Raw genomic sequence first — 23,949 nt, forward strand, 5'->3', positions numbered from 1 at the left:
CTTCCTAACCGACTTGAAGCTCCCTGTAAATACAACATCTCCCTCGTTTAATTGATCATCCTCAAGTGATCATTTCAGCTTTAGACATTTTACTCTCAACTTATTTACGTTTTCGCTTTAAGTTTTTGTTGTAGTTTAAACTTTGCTTATTTCAAGTTCATTCTTTATTTTCCAGTTTATTATTCTTCAATTGTAAGTTTCATCTTATATTTCAATTAAAATTCCAGCAAGTTTCTTGATATTCACCTCTCTCTCCCGAAGTTGTAATCACACAATCTTGTGGAATTGATTGAGTATTGCTCCCCAATATTAAAAGAGAACGGGTTAAGGTCATTCGGATTACAACTCCTCTATTTTTAGCTTTGTTTTAATTATATTCATCTTTTAATCATGTATGTTATTTAAATCAACGTTCAATTATGTTTTTCCTCTAAAGTTATGAGCTAAATTTATTTCCCAAGCCCGGTTATGGATAATTAGCTAAAATTTTTAAAATCCAACAAGGCAAAATGTGTTTTTCTCTTCTTTTATCATTTAAGGTTGTTTTTAAAGTTAAAACTTGATTTGGCCAATTAATGTTCTAACCAAACATGAATACTGAAAAGGTTGACATATTTCCACAACTTTAAATGATTCAACTTCGGAGAGAAATACTTTAGACAAAAAGATTTCGATCGAGTAGCCTAGATATAGGACCTCGACCTAAGGTTACGGTTCACTTTTACTAAATTAAGTTCAATTTTCTAATAGACATATTAGGGATGAACTTATATCTTCAAAATCACTTAGACATAAGAAGATACCGATTAAAAATACTGAGAGGCGCCAGTTTGAAAAATGTTGTGTATTTTTAGCTAATTTGAAGTAACTAGGCTGGGTTTATTGTGTTGAGTCTAAAATACCAAAACCAACATTATCCTTAACATTTGTTACCCCAAATTCAATTGCAAAGTCGCTGATCAACATCATTTTCATTTAAAAAAAGGCTTCAATCGTCCCTGTGGATCGATACTCGGAATACTCATTCCGTTTTACTGCTTGTGACAAGTGGACACTTGTGCTCTATCATTTATTTTAATCTAAAATCCCAAACATAGCCCGAGTAAGCATTCATTAAAGTAAGTAGTTCATGGACGACGCTAGCATCAACGAGTTGATCCATCCGAGACAAAGTAAAGCTATCACTCGGACATGGCTTGTTCAGACTCATGAAATAAATGAATACAAAAACTACATTAGAGAGCCAGACGGGGCAGTGAACTTCTTTTAAAAAATTAGCTCAAAAGAGCTTATGGACGTCCTCACTTATTACCCCACTACACTCAATATCGACAAACCAACGCTTTTGCTTTACATATCTAAACTAAGGATGTACATTGAGTCTATGAAACATTATGTTGGAATCGATGCTAGGAATGTCTTCTTGTGACCATGCAACCACGTTGGTCGTATGTTTGAGATGCCTATATCGTAGTCGAGCTGAACCTTCTAAGTTAATCTGGAATGCTTGACACTTCATTGTGTCGTTAGCATATATGAAGTGCAGCTTACCCTCGAAAATCTAAACGTATGAGATAGGATCACCTAACCCATCATACGGGGTTCATCCTTAGCGCTTTGAACTTCGTAGGGATCGGAGCATCGATGATAGCTTGAGAAAAGGGAGGTTCCTCTTGCTCAGTACAGTCAAGCTGATCAGCTGACTTGTACTTCTTCTTTAAGTCCTCAATTTCTTTCTTCAACTTATCTCTCACCTAATCCACCTTGGATCCTATGTCATGGTTGCCCCTTGACCCAGCTCGATGATGATCGACCTCCTGGCCTTTTGCCCTTGTCCAATCGTTGAGATAATGCCAAAGATCTCGTGGTACGATCACTTGCCTCGGAGGCTGTTGGGAGCAATCATTGAGGTTTTCGTTCAGATCACAACTGTCTTTTAGGATTTCACGTTTTGCCTTTGGTAGTGGGCGTCGCTCATCCCACTAGCGACCTTGCTAGTCTCAATAAGCTATATTCTTCTTGGGCGTGGATTTTTTGATGGAGTTCCGATCCGAACCGTTTCGATGGATTGGGGGGCTATGTTGTCCTTCAGTGGTGTAGGGTGCGTCTGCCCTTTGCTTTTTTAGGGTCTCTCGTGATTGAGGAAGTAGACGTTTTCCTTCTGAACTTTCACTTGGGCCATTTAATCAATAACGTTGGCGATGATCACTATAACAAATATGAATTTTAATGTCGGACGGAACAAAACACGAAAGAAACAATGACGGGAAGGTAAAACAAGTGTCAAAATTTAAAAAAATTTAAATTTAACTCTCAAGGTCCGGCTAGAACCGACATTGTAAATATACTTTTAATGTCGGAAAGTGACCTAACTTTTAACTCTAATTTTATTTTTTACTCCCAAATTTTTTGCCTCCCAACTCTACTATAGCGCGAAACAGCTACAGAGGAGCGACCTTTTGCGCGAATGGCGACAATCCTCCATCTCTCTTAGGGGCGCAAGAAATGACGACTTCCACCGGCGTGAACGATGACAAATCCACGACGACTTCCACCGGTGCGGTGAATACGAACACACATTCCATTCTTTTGGGTATTTTTACTTCGTATTTTTTTAGTGATCATTTGGCATCCGTTCCAGACAACTTCAGCCCCAACGAAAACAAGTACTCTGTTGACAAGCTTTTTTACCGATTGATGAGAGTTCTGACACTCCCAACTTCGGTAGCTCTTGAGTCAGCCTGCCTTCTGGTTTATCTCAACATGGCTTGGGTCCTTGAACTCGCCCATGATTTGGGTATTGGGACGTCGTCTTTTCTTCCTTTTCTGTCGCTATATTATGCCATTAATTTCAACATCCTCAAATTCATGCAAGATGGGATCATAGACGCCCAAGGTCAAATAAGTCTCAACAACAAATCAGTTTTTAAATTCTCACTTTCATCTCATTACTTATTCCTTACATTAAAAGTTATTTAGTTTCTGGGTTTTAAATATCTATCTTTACCTTTACAATTGGAGCTGGAATTTTCATCATCCTACATATCTACTTTAAAAACTTTCTAACAAGGTGGTCCTCTGTCTATCTAGTTTAGCTTTTTAAGACAAACAAGTCTTTTAAGTGGTCCTCTTGACTGTTAATTTTTAAGGTTGGTTTCATTTCCATCTCACGACACTAATAGTTTAGAAATTGACTGTACTGGTATAATGCTCAGGAAGAGCGCATCTTGATAGTATTGTTTGATTCACTATTCATTTCTAGTGGAATAAATGTTAATTTTGTAGAATCTTATGTCAAATTGATGATGGATCATGTTATACTGAAGGTAGTCTGTGCTTCACATTGTCCTCATCTCCCTCTTGACTTGCTTTCCTCCGCATGAAACCAGAACATTTTGTTCACTTCTTATCTTCTGTTTTAGTATTTATTTTCTGATCTTTTTCTACCACTTTGCATCTAAAATAGCTTTGTATATTCTTAAGGGATTGCTCCAAGATTATGTGCTGTCATTGTTTCATCATGAGACAACTAGTTTCTCATCAACTGTTCTTCGTTTCGTTTCGTTTTGAATCGAACTTATCAAAACTTACCAGCTACATATGTGTTTACATTTTTCATTGTAGACTAATAATTTCAAATTTGCAGGGATTCTATCAGCGTCAATTTCTTTAAGTTGAGTGTACTAGTTCACAGGATAGAGGAGAAAAGCACGCGGTAGTTTTCCATTGCCTTGATGTTTGAATGTGTTGTTTGTTACATTTTCCGTTTGAATTTTATCCATTAATAGTCTTTCACAACAGTCCTTTTGACCATATTTGTTTCAAATAAAGTATTTGTGAATCAAAGAATTTTATTTATGATCTCATGGCTTTGTGTTACTTAAACTTGTTAATATCACTAAAAATGGAACTTGTTTTTTCGTTGTATCAATTAAATTTTTTCAAATTGATGTGTACGTGGCAGGATTGGTGTAACGACATGTGAGGCTCGCATCCATCCATCTCATTTGGGCTTGTAAACAAGAGGACCGGAATATGTGAGTTGAAAAAAATTCATAGACTACTGACCTTTAGATATATTTGTTGGGATAAACACTTAATTTTATGGACCAATTATCCTCTCTTGTGTGAACCTAATAGAAAATAGCAAGTAAAAATAATAATTCAAACAAGCATGGGACACAAACAATTTTAACTTGGAAAAATCTCATCAATGTGAGGAGTAAAAAACCACGAACGGGAGTCAAAATCTCCACTATAATCAATAATGGGCTACACCAAGTTTTCCCTAGCAACAACTAGTGGCATGCAATAATAAGATTTCAAGATAGTGAATCTCGACAAACAAGAGAATAAATTGGAGAAGAAAATTAGAAAGATATCATTCGAAAGTGACACCAACTACCCACTGTATATGACTGTAGGCAGCTCCAAAATAAATCTCCACTGTTCAGATTGAAGACCCTTGTGTTGTGAACACGCTGTCAGAATTTCACCTCGATCGAACGACGCATCGACCTCTTATCGTGCAAAAAACCGTTATGTACGGAAGCTTTTCTTTTCTTTTTTTTTTTTGTCTCCTCAAACTACGCGCACTCACTTTTCCCTTCTCTGTCCTAATTAACATAGGATGCACATAGTAGGCCTAAAATTGTTGGGCTTTCACATATGTGAAAATGTGAAAATACCCAACAAATCTCCCTCTTTTCACTTTGTGAAAGAAATTGTCATCCCAGCAACGGAACGACAAAAATTGAGCTTTTCTCTTGGTAGATTCTTTGTCAACATATCGGCTCCATTAAAATCACTATGTATCTTCTCAAGTTTAAACAGTCCATCATTGCGAGCATCTCTCATCCAGTGATACCTCACATCAATATGTTTTGTTCCCGAATGAAATATTGAATTCTTACCAAGATGAATAGCACTCTGATTATCGCAGAATATCACATACTATTGTTGCTTGAAGCCGAGATCCTCTATAAATCATTTCATCCACAACATCTCCTTGCATGCCTATGCTGCTGCAACATATTATGCCTTAGTCGTACAAAGTGCAACACACTTCTATAATCTTGACTGTCATGACACTGCACCACCTACAAATGTCATCAAATAGTTGGAAGTAGACTTTCAGTTATCTAAAACTCCTACCATATCTGAATCTGTGTAATCGGTAAACACTGCCTCCCAATGCTGTTTTCCCGGATTGGACATAAACCGACCAACAACACCAACAACATAGGCAATATCCGGTCTAGTACACACCATGGCATACAGCAAACTCCCAACTACTGAAGCATATGGAACTCTGCTCATCCCTTCCTTCTCTTTATCTGTAGAAGGGCTCTACTTGCTGCTCAGTTTAAAGTGATTGAATAGAGGAGAACTTACTGCTTTAGCCTTGCTCATGTTGAATCTTTCAAGCAGCTGCTTTATGTAATGCTCCTAAGACATATACAATTTCTTCGATGCTCTGTCTCGTGCTATACGGATTCCAAGAATCTTCTTCGCTAGCCCCAAATTCTTCATGGCAAAGGATTTGCTCAACTGTTTCTTCAACGTGTCAATTCTTGAATTATTTCTGCCAGCAATCAAAATATCATCAACATAAAACAACAATATAATAAAGTCATTATCATAAAACTTCTGCACAAATACACAATGATCAGAAGTAGTCTTCTTGAAGCCTTGCTCCCTCATAACTGACTCAAACTTCTTATACCACTGCCTCGATGTCTGTTTCAACCCATAAAAACTTTTATTCAACTTGCACACAAGATTCTCTTTGTCTTTCTCGTCAAATCCCTCTGGTTGTTCTATATAAATTTATTTATCTAAATCACCATGTAAAAATGCAGTCTTGACATCCATCTGCTCAACCCCCAAGTCAAGGCTCGCTGCCAAACTTATAGCTACACGTATAGAAGACACCTTAACAATAGGAGAAAAAATTTCATCAAAGTCAACACCTTTCTTCTGACTGAACCCTTTGACAACTAATCTCACTTTATAATGTGAGGTGTGTTCTTCTTGTTTCACTCGATAAACCCACTTATTTTTATTATGATTTTTCCTTTTGGCAACTTGACAAGGTCAAAAGTGTGGTTTTCATGCAATGACTTCATTTCATCTTTCATTGCATCAATCCACTCTGTTTTGTGTCCATCTTCCATAGCCTCATCATAACTCTCAGGTTCTCCCCCATCAGTTAGTAATACATACTCATCAATAGGGTACCGTATGGAAGAACACCGATTTCTGGTGGATCTTCTAAGTGAAACCTCTCTAGGAACCTCTGTAGGAACTTCTGTTTCCGACAACTGTTCATGAACATCATCTTCTACCTCAACCTGTTTTGGACTCTCTAATGTATCATCAAACTGATCATTCTAAAGCTCATTCTAAGTTTGCATGGAAGGTTATGTCAAATGAACTGAATCCAAGTCAATCAAATCATCACTGTGCTGAAACTCTGTTTTATATGTCTTCTTAATATCTTCTATAGTCTGGTCTTCAACAAATACAACATCCCAACTTCTTATGAGCTTCTTCTATACTGGATCATACAGTTTATAACCGAACTCATCTTGTCCATAACCAAGAAACACACATGGTCTTATCTTTGCATCAAGCTTTGATCTCTCATCTTTAGGAACATGTACGAAAGCTTTACACTCAAAGACACGCATGTGATTATAGGATATCTCCTTATTTGACCAAATTCTATCCGGGACTTCAAAATTCAAAGGAACACATGGCGTGAGATTCAAAACATGTACAACTGTGCTTAATGCTTCACCCTAAAATGATCTCGGTAACTGTCACTGTGAAAGCAAACATCTCACCCGCTCAACTAGTGTTATGTTCATTCTCTCAGCTAGCCCATTCAACTAAGGAGTATTCAAAGTTATCTTTTGATGTCTAGTACCATGGCTTCTACAATACTCATCAAAAAGTCCATAATACTCACCTCCATAGTCGATCCTAATGCATTTCAACTTCTTACTAGTTTCTCATTCAATAAGGACATGAAACTGTTTAAACATTTGCAACACTTGATCTTTAGTCTTCAACATATAGACCCAAGGATTCCTTGAATGATCGTCTATAGATATCACAAAATATAAGGAACCTCCAAGTGTTTTTGTCTTCATAGGACCACATATGTCAGAATATACTAAGTCAAGTATATTTCGCTTCGTTAAGTGCTGAGACGCCTTAAAGGAAATTCTAGTTTGTTTCCCTATGAAACAATGAGCACATCTTTTCAAAGGTACATTCTTTATACTAGAAAGATTATTCCTCTTGGCCAAAATCATCAAATTCCTTCTCACTAATATGATCGAGTCTCTTATGCCATAATTCAACACTATTTTCATCATCCACTGTATTTATTGTAGAATCAATAACCATTACCTGTATCAAATACAATGAGGAACACTTCTCCCCCATAGGTACAATAATTGAGCCTCTAGTAAGTTTCCATTTGCCATTGTAGAAGGTATTGCAGAAACCTTCGTCATCAAGCTTACCTGTGGAAATTAAATTTATGCCAATATCAGAGATATGTTTCACATTCCTCAAAACCAGCGTAGTACCATTCTTGGTCTCCAAGTGCACATCATCAATACCAATAGCTTTTGCTTATTCATCATTACACATCCTAACACTGCCGAAGCCACCAGATGTGCAGGATACAAAGAAATCTCTCCTGAATGTAGCATGAACTGACGCACCACTATCAATCACCCAATTGCTCTGCTGTGTAGCTAGATTGATAACATCACCATCAAATAAGATAAGGAAATCTCCGGTAGTTGCAGCAGCTCGATCTGCGTCATTACCATCATCATTCTTCTTTTCCTCACCTTTATCATTTTTATTTTCCCTCTTCAGTTGTCGACATTTATATGCCCTTTCATGCCACAATGATAACACTCAACATTGGAAAATCGGCCACTCTTACTTTTTCTTCTATCTCTACCCCTCGGACCTTTACTCTTACTTCTCCCCCTTATTTCAGTAACAAGAACCTCTGACTGTGATGAAGAGCCTGTGATTCTCTTCTCATCTCTTCATTTAAAACACTGCTTGATATTTCTCCATTTGGGACGGAGTTCGATAATGAAGTTCTGAAAGTCTCCCACGAGTCCGGTAATGTACCAAGAAGCCATAACCCTTGTATCTCATCCTCAAACTTGAGTTTCATTCCAGGAAGTTGATTAATGATACCTTGGAATGTATTCAAGTGATCTGACATAGGTGTTCCATCTTGATATTTCAAAGCCATCAATTTCTTTATCATAAACATTTTATTATTACCAGTTTTCTGGGCATATAATGACTCAAGCTTGTTCCACATAGTCCGTGCATGTGTTTCTTCTCCAATATGATTTAGAATATTTTCTTCTACCCAATGTCTAATAAAGCCACAAACTTTTCTATGACATTGTTTGAGGGAAGAAATCGGATTGCCACGTGGAGGACAGTGATTCGTTACAAGGGAATGCCCCTAAATTAACTTTCATGCAACTCTACCTCGGAACCCTTCGAGGTAGGTGACAGTAGTTTTCTCCATAATTAAGTTGTCGATACGAGTATAAATGTCCGGGTTCAACCTGCTCAAATCCGACATAACTGATCTTAACTACACAAAGGTAACTGCCTGTCGTGACCCCTGTCGGAGCCTAAACTTATAAATAGAGGGCCTCATTCCACCATCAGGTATCGAATTTCTCCTCGAACTTAATATTGAGTCTAAGCTGCTTACTGACTTGAGCATCGGAGATTTTGCCCTGTTGTGCAGGTCTTCCCTTAGAGTCTCAGGTAGGAGCAAGGACGGAGTTCGAACTTGACTGAATTAGACGTTGTACAAATCCTTGCATAAACAGACATATTTTCCATTCTAAATTAGTTTTATCTTCAGGCTTTTCAAGTGAAAAAGCAGAAAGATAAAAATCTTTCACATATAAAACATCTTCCATCTTCCTTTTCCAAACTTGATAATTTGAGTCATTCAAGGTCACCATTTTACTTGTACTAGTTTCCATTGTTTAACACAAGGCCTAAGTAATTTTTAACCTCGCTCTGATATCACTTTGTTGGGATAAACACTTAATTTTATAGATCAATTAGCCCCTCTTGTGTGAACCTAATAGGAAATAGCAAGTACAAATAACAATTCAAACAAGCATGGGACACAATCAATTTTATCGTGGAAAAGCCCCTTCAATGTCAGGAGTAAAAAACCATGACCGAAGTCAAAATCTCCTCTATAATCAATAATGGGCTACACCAAGTTCTCCCTAGTAACAACTAAAGCCATACGATAATAATATTTCGAGATAATGAATCTCGGCAAACAAGGGAATAAACTGGAGAAGAAAATTAGAAAGATCTCACTCGAAAGTGGCACCAACTACCCACTGTATCTGACTGTAGACAGCTCCAAAAGAAACCTCCATTGTCCAGATTGAAAACTCTAGTGTTGTGAACACACTATCAAAATTTCACCTCGATCGGACCACGGATCGACTTCCGATCGTTTAAAAAAATTGTTCTGTATGGAAGCTTTTCTTTTCTCCTTTTCTTTTATGTTTTTCTCCCCTCGAAACTGCATGCACTCACTTTTCCCTTCTCTCTCCTACTTAACATAGTCTGCACATATAAGTTAATATATATATATATATATATATAAACCCTAAGAGTAATGGCCCATTTGGGCTTTCACACATGTGAAAATACCCAACAATATTTTGATTACCACAAATTTTATTAACTATAGAAACCCTTTAGTACAAAAATCAAAATGTGAGTTTGTTTAGGAAATATAGCAGTTACCTTAGGAGATGTTTGTTTGGGTTAGATTTTTATAAAAAGATGAGTTATAAAAACTTGAGTTAACTTGTTTTGTTGGTGTATGATTTATAAAGTCGAGTTGAAAATGTGACTTTCATACGTTTGAGTTTATATACTTCAAGATTTTTGTGGAATCTTCCACAAATTTTTGATAATGTTTGGTAAGAGGTCAATTTTGACAAGAAGGAATTTTCTAGATTCAAGTTTTCTAAATGTAATGGTAATTAAGGACGGAAGTTAAGCAATTGACTGAGATTGATTGCATATATTGTGCCCAATTTGTTGCTGCACTGAGATGTTATTAGCTGATGCACTTAAGGTGATGATTTTGGAAGGTTTAGAGATTTTATCATGGTGCTTGTTCTTTACATATTTGCAGATAGTGTCAACGGCTTAATCAAGGTCGGTCGAATTGAGTCCATCGTATTCCTCGGAGTCGATAAGGAGAAGGGTTACTTTAATTTGAGTAAGAGGCAGGTGTCTAAGGAGGATATTCAAGCTTGCAAAGGAGAGGTACAATAAGTGCAAGATTGTTCACTCTATAATGTGCCATGTTGTTGAGACTACGAATATCAAATTAGAGGTAACTTTATGTCGCCGGGCACGTTTTATTTTTTCTTGTTGAGCTTATTTATCTTATGTGCCTTTTCATCTTATGTTGATGCGTGGATTTTGGTCCTTCGGTTCTCCTCCTTGCACCCACCAAACTTGTTGATTCGGGACTAGTACATGCAAAATCAAATCGAGCTAAACCGATGTGACTCTAGTCACACGGGCTCCGATGCTTAAGTTAGCAAGAGAAAAACGTAAATGTAGTCAACTTTTAGATCCCCATACCTCTAAGGCTGGATTGCTACTTATAGCGTGGAGTTGTTCCAGAGCTAGCCCTAATTCACCGTTGCAGGGCCTGGGCGGAATCGTCGATCGAAGATGGGGGATCGTTGGCTGGGCCGTGGGCCGAGCCCCGGGTCGGGACCGAGCCCTCTCGGCCCGGTTAGTTCTCCGCCAGTCGCTTTCCTCGTTCTTTGCCCCGACATTAGGTCGTTTTTATTCTCCATAACAATGACCCCCACTCTCAAAACAGAAGACGAATAATTGTGTAAAGATCTTTGTTTTGAGAGTACTTGTCGCTTGTTGTTATCACAAGATCGTTGTATATCAATGGCTAAAAATGAGAAGGTTGCTAACGTACAGGGCTTCTACCAAAAGCTTTTGATCTAATTCTGGATTTTAGTGTTTGGTTCCTGCCACTGGTTTTGTGTCTTGAACTTGTCGATACTATTCATGAATTGGAAGTTTTTTCCAATTTTCATTTACCATAATCAAATCTCCTGAGCCTGGTTTTATTCTCATCTGAGTTTAAACCATTTACTTTTGGCCTTGGGATCTAACTTTAACAGAACTAATGTCGATACCTTTGGGTTTCTAACCTATTTGGCTTTTGCCCATGTTTTATACCTCAGGGTTTACTCTCGGGTTTCTAACCCACTTGGCTTTTACCAATGGCTTTTATACCCTGAGTTTAGTCGACACCCTTAGGTTTCTAACATATTTGGCTTTTGCCGGTTTTTTACCCTAAGTTAAATCAACACCCTCGGGTTTTTAACCTATTTTGGCTTTTGCCATATGATTTTCTACCCGTGGGTTTCGTTGATCGGTTAGGCTTGCCTGTTTTCTGTTTTAACCTTGCTGGGCCTGTACGCATGCCTTTTTCAGCACCTCGGGATTCTTTTCCCTGGTTTCACTGATTGGCTTTTAGCTTATCGGCCTGCTTCTAGGTCCGTCCCAATTTTGAGTTTCTTCATTGGTCGTGTTGAGATTGTTTAATTGTTCTTTCCAAACGTGTCGACTAAAGTAGATTCATGCCTCGTCGCACGTGATTGACGTCGAGTGGTGGTCGGACCCGAGCCGTGCTCAGTCGAAAATAAGACCTATTGACCAAAATAGGCTATCTTATAAAACCGCCGATTAATGTAGATTTGTGCCTGTTCGCACTTGGTCGACGCCGAACAGTGGTCGGATCCGAGCGGTGGTCGGTCCCGAGCCCTGCTCGACCTGCTCGGCTATAGCTGGTTTTACCGTCGCCGTGTAGAGTTGGATTTACCAAGCTTACGTCGTTGAGTAGCCGTGGTCGGAGCCGTGGTCGGTACCTATTGCCCCCTACTCTCAAGTGTATTGTTGATATCTTTTGAGAGTACGCTTGTAGATGAGGAAAAGTGTTTTATCAAAGTCGTCGGTATCTCGTTTTGGATTTAAGAGATATAGTCGACAGAGAACCAAACAAGTGGACACTTTATTGAATAAAAGAAATAATAATTAGAAATCTTGCTAAAAGTAGAGAAACAAAAACAACCACATTTGAAGGAAGAAAGGAAAGGTCAACAGCTCCCCTTAGTTAGAAGTCCTGTCGTTGCCCCTCATTGAGGTATAGTAGCATTCCCGCGACACTCGTTGTTCTCCTTTAATCTCTCCCTCTTTTGGTCGGTTCGCTTTCCGTCTGGCTCCCTTTTTGAGTACAAGAACTCATCAGCGCTCATGTACCTCTGAGCTCGGCTCAGCGCCTCCGAGAAGGTACTCGGTGTTTTCTTTCCGAACGAAAATGACAAATGCTCATCCCTGATGCCAGACATGAAGGCCAGCAGAGATACAGCGTCTGTAATGCCTTCTACCTGCAACTTCTCCTCGTTGAACCGAGCTACATAGTCGTGTAGACTCTCTGCCGTCCTCTATTTAATAGTTAAAAGATAAGCCACAGGTCGGCTCCGACACCGTCCCCCTACAAACTGGGTCACGAATGCTCTGGCGAAGCTCTTGAAACTCGAGATTGACCCTCGTTTTAATTGTCGAAACCATATTCTGGCTGACCCGTTTAATGTAGTCGAGAATACCCGGCACCTGACCTCCTCCGACACTCCGTAGATATCCATCCATTCCCGATAAGCATCTAGATGGTCCATTGGGTCGGTCGTCCCATCGAATTGTTTCACCGTGGGTAGCTTGAATTTTGGAGGGATCTTCTTTCTCATGATCTCCTCCGTGAATGGTAAGTAGGCTTGATCCAAAAATTCTTCGAGGTCGAATCCCTTCTCCTTTTGGTTATATCGCTTCTCTGAAGACTCTGGCCGATCTGTCAGTTTGCCTTTGTTGAGGCTTATCGGCTCAGAGTTTCTGTTATCCTGGTTGCTCTTGCCCCCGTTTGGTGCCGTGGATTTATGTTGCTTTTTTATCTTTTGGGAGTCGAAAATCCGGGTTCGTCGCCTGGTATTTCCACCCATCCGCAACTTGCTCCCTACACTGTTTGTTGATTCCTCGATCTCGCTTTGTGCTGGGCCCTTCCCCTTTCTCGGGTCTCTGACAAGGGGTACCTCGTCGGACTCTTGTCGCTCGAATTATCGAAGGACTTGGGTCATGCGTTGCAGCATGCCCCCTACCTTGTCTTCCAAGACCGCGAACTGCTTTTGGAGTGGCTCAGGGATCGTTAGTGCGTGCGCCTCGGGAAACCCCTCCTGACGTTCCGGGTTTGACTGGCTGGTCCCATCCTCGGGTCTTCCAACCTGGGGGCCGTCCAATTTCAGCCTCCTCTTGGCGGAGCAGTTATCATCAGAGCGTCGTGGACTCCTTTCTGGTGTCATGTTGCTCAACTGGTGCTTTAAATCGTCCCCACAGACGGCGCCAATTGTTGATGCGTGGATTTTGGTCCTCCAGTTCTCCTCCTTGCACCCACCAAACTTGTTGATTCTGGACTAGTACCTGCAAAAACAAATCGAGCTAAACCAGTGTGACTCTAGTCACACGGGCTCCGATGCTTAAGTTAGCAAGAGAATAACGTCAATGTAGTCAACTTTTAGATCCACATACCTCTAAGGTTGGATCGCTACTTATAGCGTGGAGTTGTTCCAGAACTTTCCATAGCTAGCCCTAATTCACCGTTGCAAGGCCTGGGCGGAATCGTCGATCGAAGATGGGGGATCGTTGGCTGGGCCATGGGCCGAGCCCCGGGTCGGGACCGAGTCCTCTCGGCCCGGTTAGTTCTCCGCCAGTTGCTTTCCTCATTCTTTGCCCCGACATTAGGTTGTTTTTGTTCTCTATAACATCTTATATTTGCTGTGTTGCTTTTTTTTAACACATTTGATTCTGATGATTTTGGTTTTGATTTATTACATTCTTTTGAAAATCATGTAATACTTCTCCTAGGTTTAAGTTAATTGACTATTCACTTGGACTTCTATCTATATATTGGATATGGATATAAACTCATTATCATCCTACTTTATAAGAGCGAGTTGAGGCTTTGAATCAATCTTCCATGAACCGATTGGAACACAGCTGTTATGAGGTACTATGTGTGTTATTGCTGTTATAGAAGTTCTTATCGTTTCTATATTTGTTGCTTGATAGACCATTTTGTCCTGAGAATTGTTTGTCCTAGAAATGGAGTGGTTGTTTCGTTTTTTATTCTTTAACTAGGATTTCTCTAGCTTTGTTATTTATGACTCGTGTTTACGTACTATCGTGATGGATGTTATTGTGTTATGTTGTATGACTCTTGCTCCTGTTGTTGTTTTGAAAATTCAACTAGTGTTCCTTGTGAGATTATTGTTGTTGTTGTTTTTTTAAGAGATGTGTGTGAAAGTTTAATGTGTGAGAAAGTGTATGTATTATTATATATGTTTATGTGTTTATATATTGATTAATTCTTATATTAGGAGTATCTTTCTTTTTTTAGTTTACTAGAAAAAGTGCATATCGACATGAATAAGTTGACGAGGTTAGAATAGAATGAGCAACTTTTGTTGAAAGATTTGTGTAAGCCTACTTATGGATATATTCATTTTGTTTGTTTGATGTAAGTATTTGGGCCGTGTTACTTTCTGTTGTAGTATTAGTATAATGGAAATACTTTGTTTATATTAATTTTGGATTGTTGTTGTTTCTATAGTAGTATTAGTACGATGGAAATACTTTTTATTTATATTAGTGTTGGATTGTTGTTGAATGCACTTTGTGGAGGAATAAGTGGTCCTATTAGTTTTTTGTGTAGAATGATGTCAAATGTATATGGAACTTTTTTTTATAGAATTGTTGGATTGTTGCTTAATGTTCTTTTTTGAGGAATTAGTGGTTGGTCCATTGGTTTTTTTTTTTTTTTTTTATGTAGAAGGGTGTTAATCAAATATGGAAGTTTATATATAGAAGTGTTTGACTGTTGCTTCGTGGAGTGATGGGTGGTCTCACATGAATAATATATAGTATGTTATTGCATTTGAGGTTAGTTTTGGATTATTCTAAAAGAGGTCATTCTAAAGTAGAGGTCATGTAGAGATATTGAGATAGTATTTTGTGAATAGGTTGGAAGAAGATATAGTTGGTTAATTTTGAGTTGCAATATTGAGATATTATTTTATGTGGATAAGTTAGAAGGAGATTATATGGTTGATTAGTTTTGAGTTATTCTAAACTAGACAGGTCATGTTGAAATTTGTAATTGTTTGATCTACTTTTAATTAATTGTGTTTTGAGTCATGTTAGTTTTTGAGTTGGGTTTTAGAATAGATTATGATATTGAATTTAGTTTTAGTTGCATATAATAGTTTTTGTTTGAAATATTGAAATATTATTTTGTAAATATATTGAAAGAAAATATGATTGGTTAGTATCGAGTTATTTTAAAGTAGAGGTCAGGATGAGATTTATATTTTTTTTATCTACTTTGATTAAATTAGTTTTGAATATATATAATCTAATGTTATTTTAATTTATGAGTTATATTGTTTTAAAATGAACGAATGTGTTAAAAGTTTTAGTGGAAATTAATTAGCTAATTTTAATTGCAATATTGAGTTCTTATTTTGTGAATAGATTCGAAGGAAATATGGTTAGTTAGCCACGTGATTGGTAACCAACTATTTTTAAAATTAAATTATTCACGAAATAATGACGATCATTGTCTGTCATGAAATATAGTCATTCCATGATGCACAAACAATAACGTATAAACGATGACGTACATACAATGACGCTTAAACAATGACAGGCGACAACTGCCATGAAAGATGAAAAGAAACAAAGACACTCGTAAAGATGTCAATAATTGCCCATCATGGTTACCCTTTAATGATGGACATGCCCATCATTAAAACATATTTTTACATGACGCATATTGCCCGTCATTAAAACTGTCTACCATAGAAAAAGAAAGAAGGACAGTCATATAGATGACGGCCACCTGACCGTCATCATTTCCTTTTAATGACGGACAATGTCCGTCATTAAAAATCAAATTTGTTGTAGTGGATGACCAAATCTATTGGATTGGTATGACAATACTAGAGGGGGTGAATAATGTTGAAGATCAATTGACTAAACTTTTTCGAATTTAAGTACAAATCAAATAACTTAGTAATGTTTGTAAGCAAAAGCAATTTATGCACAATTTATACTAACTAAAATATCATAAAATAAATATTCAAGATGAGCACAACAACTATTTGCAATAAAAAGAATGCTTGAAAAATAAGTTGCAATAAATAAAAAATATAGGGATAGAGAAAAAATTACGCAAAAGATTTATAGTGGTTCGGCCAACCCCCAACCTACTCCACTCCCAAGCACCTCTCGAGATTTATCACTAAACACAAGCCTTTTATGGGTTCAAGATCGTAAACTCCATTCTTTTAAAGGATCAAGACCAAACCTTATAAATCGCTCTTTTTATGGGATCTATAACTAAACCCAACCTTTTTCTGCAACAAAAATAAAAACCACACTCTGTTCTTTTTAACGGGCTCGAGAACTAAATCAAACTTCGTGTGGAAATTAACATTTTTCACATACTAAAACTTTTCCAAATAGTATATAAGAAGAAGGAATCACACAACAACTAAAGGCTCTCAAATAGCGAAGTAAAAACGCTCAATACATCCTAAACACTCAAGAAAAATATATAAAAAAGAAGGTTCTCAAAAGGTTCAATTCAATAGTATGAATTTTTTAGAAAGTAGGGTTACTTTTTAGAATTTTTTTTCGCGCTTAAATAAAGCTAGAACCAAAAACTAGTTGTTGGCTGTCATGTGTCACTATTTGATTGGTTAATAGACATAATATTAAAATAATTATAGTTGACCGGTCAAATATGATGAATAAGACAATGACATGTGCCGCACATTCATTGGACCGAATTTAAGATGATTTGAATTTATTAATAAAATAACAAATTCAAATTTATCTTGTCACGTGTTACATTATGATTGGTCGACAACATGTGTCAGCACCACGTCGGTAAATAGATCCGGTGGGTGCCACGTCATCCACCACGTCACCTGCCACGTTTTCACCACGTCATCGAATCCGAACATTAAAGTGCTACATCATCCACGACATTAGCAGCCACATCGTCAGAAGTAACCTTAAGAATTATGTGCAACAGGATTTTCCTTCTCAAATTTGTTTTGGCCATAATTTCTTGGTTTGAACTCCCATTTGAGTGATTCAAATTGCGTTGGATTTGTCTTTCCAAGCTTTACAATATGGATATTTTGAATTACTAAAATCATGAATAGGTTAACTTTATTATCATCAAAACATACGATATGATTAAAGCTCGTAAAGCCAGTAAAATCGACTAGGAAGTTGAAGCTTCAGCCTGATCTGGCTCTGGTGCTTTCCCAAGCACGAGCTTGTGGTACCAGAGGAGGGAGGGTCGAACTCTAGCTCAGAAGTGGGGGGAACCGCTCCTCCTTGTTGGCAACATCAGCAGGGTCATTGTTTCGAGGTGGAGGAACCAGGTGATCATTAATATTAGTTCGTCCAGCAACTAAAGAGTGGCCCTCTACAGTTCACCCACCATTAGCTCGATGACAATTAGCTCCAGCAGCCGAGGTATCCGTCACTTGGGAGTAGGTGCATCAAGCATAGATGTGGCGAGTGCCTCCACGATCCTTAACAGGAGTGGGAGTGCGAGACAACTAAAGGTGAGTTTGAGTCATTTATCAATTAGATTCAGAAGCAAACATCCTTGTTGTCTTTACTCCTATAGGTGGTCTTCAAGGTTAGTTTTTACCTGGCAATGTTCGATAGAATGGTGAGATGTTGCTTTGCTTGACCCAGTAGTTGAGTTGTCTGGACTCGAACCAAACAAAAAGATACATTTGCTCTTCTTATCATCATGGATAAAATGGTCTCTGGTATTGTCACACGACATGTGATAATTTCCCTCCAATAGTATCTTTTTCCAATTATAAGGTGAGACAAATCTATTTTGAAGAATGTGTATATATCTAGACTTTTAAAGAATGTGTAATCAAAAGTTTTTAATTTATTAAGAAAAGAAATGAAATGCATATTTCTCAATTTAAATATTTTTATAAGTTTTTTCCTATTTTATGATTTTTTTTTTCAAAAATATTCATCGGCATCCACATTCTATTGATTTTTTTTGGATCAAAATTTCTAAATTGAGATATCCACATTTCTATCTAGCATCCACATTTAAAACTTTGGTTAATAACTATATACATATTAGACATATACAATATAAAATATATAATATATATAAATAAACTAAACTTCTACCTTTTCTTTGTATATATTTTTTAAAATTTTAATTCAATACTAACTTGCATTAGTTTCTACAGAACACAAAATATGTCATGAGTTTACCTTCCTAATTTATTTATGAATATCTTTGAGAATTGTGTAATCTTTGAGAAGGTTAATATTATTGGATGTTTTTAATAATGCTAATTTTAAAACTTATTCCAAATATATGTCACTTCCCCGAACTATTTCTAAGTATAATACTTGGAAAATAGCAGGTCTCTACCGACCTGTGAAGTGGCACTAGAAGGTCGTCTCTAAGCGACACATTATTTTTTTTTTAAGTAAAAGTTGATCGTCTCTTACTTCAGTTTTTAATTATGTGGCACGCCACGCAATTCTTTTCTTTTTTTCTTTTTAAAAAAATACGTAGCATGTCGTATCTTCTATGTGAGTTTTTTTCAAAACCCACTTACCCATTTACGTTTTGCCTTTTCTTATTTTTGTATCACCTAACAGGTCGTCTCTTCAAGAAATGACCTGTTAGGTTTATTATTAATTTTTTTGACTTCTTTCTTTGGTTATTTGCAATATTTATTTTTTTAATTTGTTTTACATATATTTAATATTTAAGGTTTAATTTTGTTAAATAATCATACTTTAATTAGAAAATAATATTCTTAATTTATCAATACTATTAGAGAACTTCTTGGTCTACCAGACTGTCTCAATAAAGTTGGATCATGTCTTAATAAAGCTGGATCATCATGTAATATAGGCATATTTCGATGTGCAGTTCAATAATCTTCGTGTGGAATTGGTTCAAATTGATGAGTATAGCATGTTGTTGGGTTTGTAAGGAAAGTGCAAACAAAGTCCCACATTGGCTAGGAAAGGGAATGATCATGAGTATATAAGAGAGGACAATTATTTCCATTGGTATGAGGACTTTTGGGTGAAATCAAAAGCAATACACGATCTATTTGAAGTACGGGTCAAAACTTTTGAAATGCTCCAATACAACGACCGAATGACCAAAAGACGGAACGTAGAATGACATGATTAGATCTTGGTACTTTGTGATTTCCCAAAGGTTATAACGTTTGTTTAGAATTGCACGGAGTTGCCATTTGCATCCATCTTCCCACTTCTTGCATCTAATTACCCACTTTGATGGTATCGACTCTACAACTTCATATGGGTGGTGACTTTTAACTGCAAACCGTTTCACAATATGTTGTATTGTTTGTTTATCTTTGCATCTGAACCCCTTGTACGACAAATCATGTTCTACAGCCAATGGTCCAACGATCAGATCATATTCTGTAGTACTATTCATGGTGTCTATTCCCAAGTCGTTGAACATGCCTGAAGGGATATTATATTCATGACCCTCGAAATCCAATTGATCAAACTCATCATCTATTGCAGTTCTCAATTCTACAAAACTATTTTCAACAGGTAAGTCTATATCCTCGTCCACATTATCACTTGGGGACAATTGGTTCAGGCTCAGGGTCAAGGCATTGGCTCTCGTTGAGACATTGGATAGGTGTGTCATTGACTATGTTTCTAACACACACAAATAATTCCACATAATTCCACCATATGTGGGGCAGGCAACCCAATTGAGAACATCAGCTCTAACACATAGTGGTTCGAAATTGGAATAGGAATCAACTTAGTTGATCCTAAAGGTGTAAGAGTTGGCTGTCTATAAACTATTTCTAATTCATTGTCGTTCATATCTACGTTCAATGATAATCCAACCATTTCAATAGAATGTTCAAACTCAATACCACTATTAACAGTAAAACCTCCACATAGCAGTTGATTATATTCAACTCTATTTACACCTTCCACCATACAACCATTCATATACAAAACAATTGACAAACATTTAGCTGTCATATTCTATCCAAGAACAGCACAAACAAAAGTTAAATTTGGTAACTAAATCTAATTACTAGGGGTGAGCATCAATTGGTCGGGGTCGGTTTTTGGCCGACCCCGACGCCGAAAACCGACATAGTCGGTCTCGGTCGATCGGATTTTTTTTAAAAATCTTTCTTTACAAACCGACAGCTTAACCGACTGATCGGTCGGTCGGTTTCGTCAGTTTCTAATATATATTAAACAAGAGGGGCAGTTCTGAATAACCGTTGGTGTGACTGAAATGTAAAGATCAGAGAGACAAGAAAGAGAAGAAATGGGAGAGGGGAAAACAATGGAGGAAGCTGGTGAAGTGAATGATGAAATGAAAGAAAGAAAGAAATGTGGAGACTGGAGAGAGAAACGAAAAGGAGAAGAAGATGAAAAGAGGGAGAGAGAAATAGAAAGTGGGGTAAAAAGAAAGGGTTATTAAATGGCGACGTAGGTGGGGAAATAGATGGATAAAAATGAAGTAATAATAATTAATGACAAATAAATAAAAAATAATAATAAAAATAAATAAAAAGAAAATAGTAACAACAAATTATTATTATTATTATTAATAAAAACAATTCACGTGAATCACGTGAAACAATTTTTTATTATTTTTTTAGACTCCCCCATAACTCACGTGTCAACTTATTACCCATCTTTTTTTTTTCACTTCAGAATCCTCTTTATCCCTCTCTTTTTTCCCTCTCTTTTTTTTTTCTTTTCATCTTTCTCGTATTTCTTCTTTTACTCTTACGACCTTTCTTTTGTTCCTCCAATCTTCTCTCAGTTGCCCTTTCCTCTCAAAGAAATGCTTTCTTTCTCTCTCATGGAATATTGGTATGAAATTTTAGATTTTTTTATTATTTATAAGTCGGTTGGTCGGTCGGTTCCTTTGACATCGGAAGAGCCGACCGACCGACTAGTCGATTTTTCAACCGACACCGACCGGCTCATATCTCAAACCGACCTACCGACGTCGGTTTTTGTCGGTCGGATCGGTTTTTCGGTCTCGTTTGATCACCCCTACTAATTACACAAATTAATAAAAAAATCAATTAAATAGTTGGAGTTTCATTAATAACGATAAATTCTAATTACCAATTAATTACATTACTTAAAAAGATCTAAATCTAACTTTCTTAAAATCTGTATAAACTAGTTATATAATTTCCTTAAACTAGTTAATTCTAAATTTGTTAATGTTATGTAGTTTATTTATCAATTTAATGTAATTATTATAAATCTTTTATAATTAACATATAATAAAAAATAAAAACAACAAAATAAGCATGGAAAAAAAACATAAAACTAGTTTATATATAAAAAACTGAAAATCAATCTAGAAACATAAAACGACAAAATCAACGTAATATATATACATAAATATAATATGAGGAAAAAATACATGGTCCCAAAAAAAAAAAACACAAATAATATATAATAGAAAAGAGAAAAAACTAACATTGCCCAAAAAATTAGTTGGAGTTGATGCAAGTGGTCCCTAGAACCACAACAATGGTATTAAAAAAATAAAATTATTGCAAAAGTTTACTAAAAAAACAAAAAGATCGAATACTTACAATGGAGCGGCGACAGTGGCCAGAGGGGAGCGGCGTTGATCGACGGCCAGAGGGATGCAGTAGTGATTGGCGATCGGAGGGATGCGGTGAACGAAATGGGATAGATCTGGAGGGAGAGAGAAACAAAACACAATGGTCGCCGGCTGTTTCTTTTTTCAAAAAAACTCTAACCTTTATCGTCTCTTCAAGAGACGACTAAGGCGCCAGGTGTCACCCATGTCAAATGGGTCGTCTCTAAGAAACCACCAAGTGGGTTTTGAAAAAAAACCGCGTAGCATGTTGTCTGTTTGCTACGTATTTAAAAAAAAAATCATTGTCATCTCAAATGACTAACTTTGATTTAAAAAAAAAATAACGTGGCACTTTGTAAGCGCCACATTAACAGGTCTGTCTCTTGAAAAGACCACATTTTAGTGACACTACATAGGTCTACACAGGTCGTCTCACCTAGTATTTTCCAAGCATTATTATTGAAAATAATTTAAAAAGTGACATATATTTGGAATAATTTTTAAAATTAGCGTTACTAAAAAAATCCTACTATTATTGCCTTTGCGCAAAAAAAAAAAATGTTAGTATTATTGTTAAATGATACACCCTTTTGTCTAAAACTTCAAAATGCACATGCAAAGTACTTTCTAAAGTACCATATTGTCAAGTATAGCCAACTTTTTCTTCCATCAATAAAAAACATTTTTGAATATCCCAAGAAATTTTTTTTTTTAAGGTAAAATTTGATGTTAAAAAATATTGAACTATCGAATCAAGTTTTCTAAAATCCTCAATAGATATATGGATATACGAACAATAATAATAAAAGAAAAAAAAAAAGACAAAAGACAAAACAAAACAAATTATTGGAGGTACAAAAGCTTGTATGTTTGAATTAATAAAACAAAATTTAAAACTCCTAAAAGATAAAGTTTTAAATCATTAAAAAAAATAACTGAACTTGGAATATTCGCTGAAAAGCACCCACCCCGGTTCTACCTCCAATATTTGTTAGATGAAAATATAAAATTAACAGCACGGCCATTATTGACAAAGTTTCATTTGTCATTACCTCTATAAAGCCATAGATACAACACTCCTATTGCCAAACCACAATTTGGAAAATATGAGATTACTACCATTTTACTTTTTTCTTGCTCTCTATCTCGGGGCTCGTGCTGCCGAGGCCGATGTCTCTTTCTCTATGTTGGGCTCGACCAGCGAAACCTACAAACAGTTCATAAAGAACGTACGTAGTGCCCTCACAGTGGGATCACAAATCGTGTACGACATACCCGTGTTAAAAGCAACAGCAACGGGATCGGCGCGGTTCTTACTAGTGCATCTCACAAACTATAACAGTGAATCCATCATTGTGGCAATAGACGTAGTGAATGTATATGTTGTAGCATATCGAGCTGGGAACAATGCTTACTTTCTAAACGATGCTTCAGCTGAAGCAGACAGAGTGTTGTTTCAAGGCATCAATCACGTGAAACTTTCCTATAAAGGAAACTACGATGGACTTGAGACAGCAGCAAAGATTTCAAGAGAGAAAATTGATCTTGGGTTTTCTGAAATAAGTAGTTCTATCGGCAACATGTTCCATCATAACGCTGGTACTTCTGTCCCTCGAGCATTCATTGTGATCATCCAATCAGTCTCAGAAGCTGCAAGATTTAAGTACATTGAGCAAAGAGTTTCTGAAAATGTTAAGACTACGTTCAAGCCAGATCCTGCCTTCTTAAGTTTACAAAATCGTTGGTCCGATCTATCTGAACAAATACAGATTGCACAGAAGCGAGGAGGGGAGTTTGCTCGTGCTGTTGAGCTTCGAACTGTTAGCAACAAACCAATTCTTGTAACTGATGTTAGTTCGCCTGTTGTGAAAGGCATTGCACTTCTATTGTACTACAAAGTTAGTGTCGTCATGGATGATAACATTATCAAAGTGCCAATGGCTACCTACTAAACTACTAGATGAATCAAATCGTATGCACTATGTAAGATAATTAATAATAAAGGATATCTATGTTTATGAAATGTTCTTTGCTTA

General features: G+C 36.8%; 1 pseudogene; it reads left to right on the forward strand.

Moving 5' to 3' along the window:
• The first annotated feature begins 22,980 nt into the window (after window positions 1-22,980).
• On the forward strand, window positions 22,981-23,949 carry LOC111024729 (ribosome-inactivating protein bryodin II pseudogene; annotated as a pseudogene).

This window comes from Momordica charantia, assembly GCF_013281855.1.
Source record: "Momordica charantia cultivar OHB3-1 chromosome 7 unlocalized genomic scaffold, Mcharantia_2.0 BLBB01000007.1, whole genome shotgun sequence".
NCBI classification, from domain to species: Eukaryota; Viridiplantae; Streptophyta; class Magnoliopsida; order Cucurbitales; family Cucurbitaceae; genus Momordica; species Momordica charantia.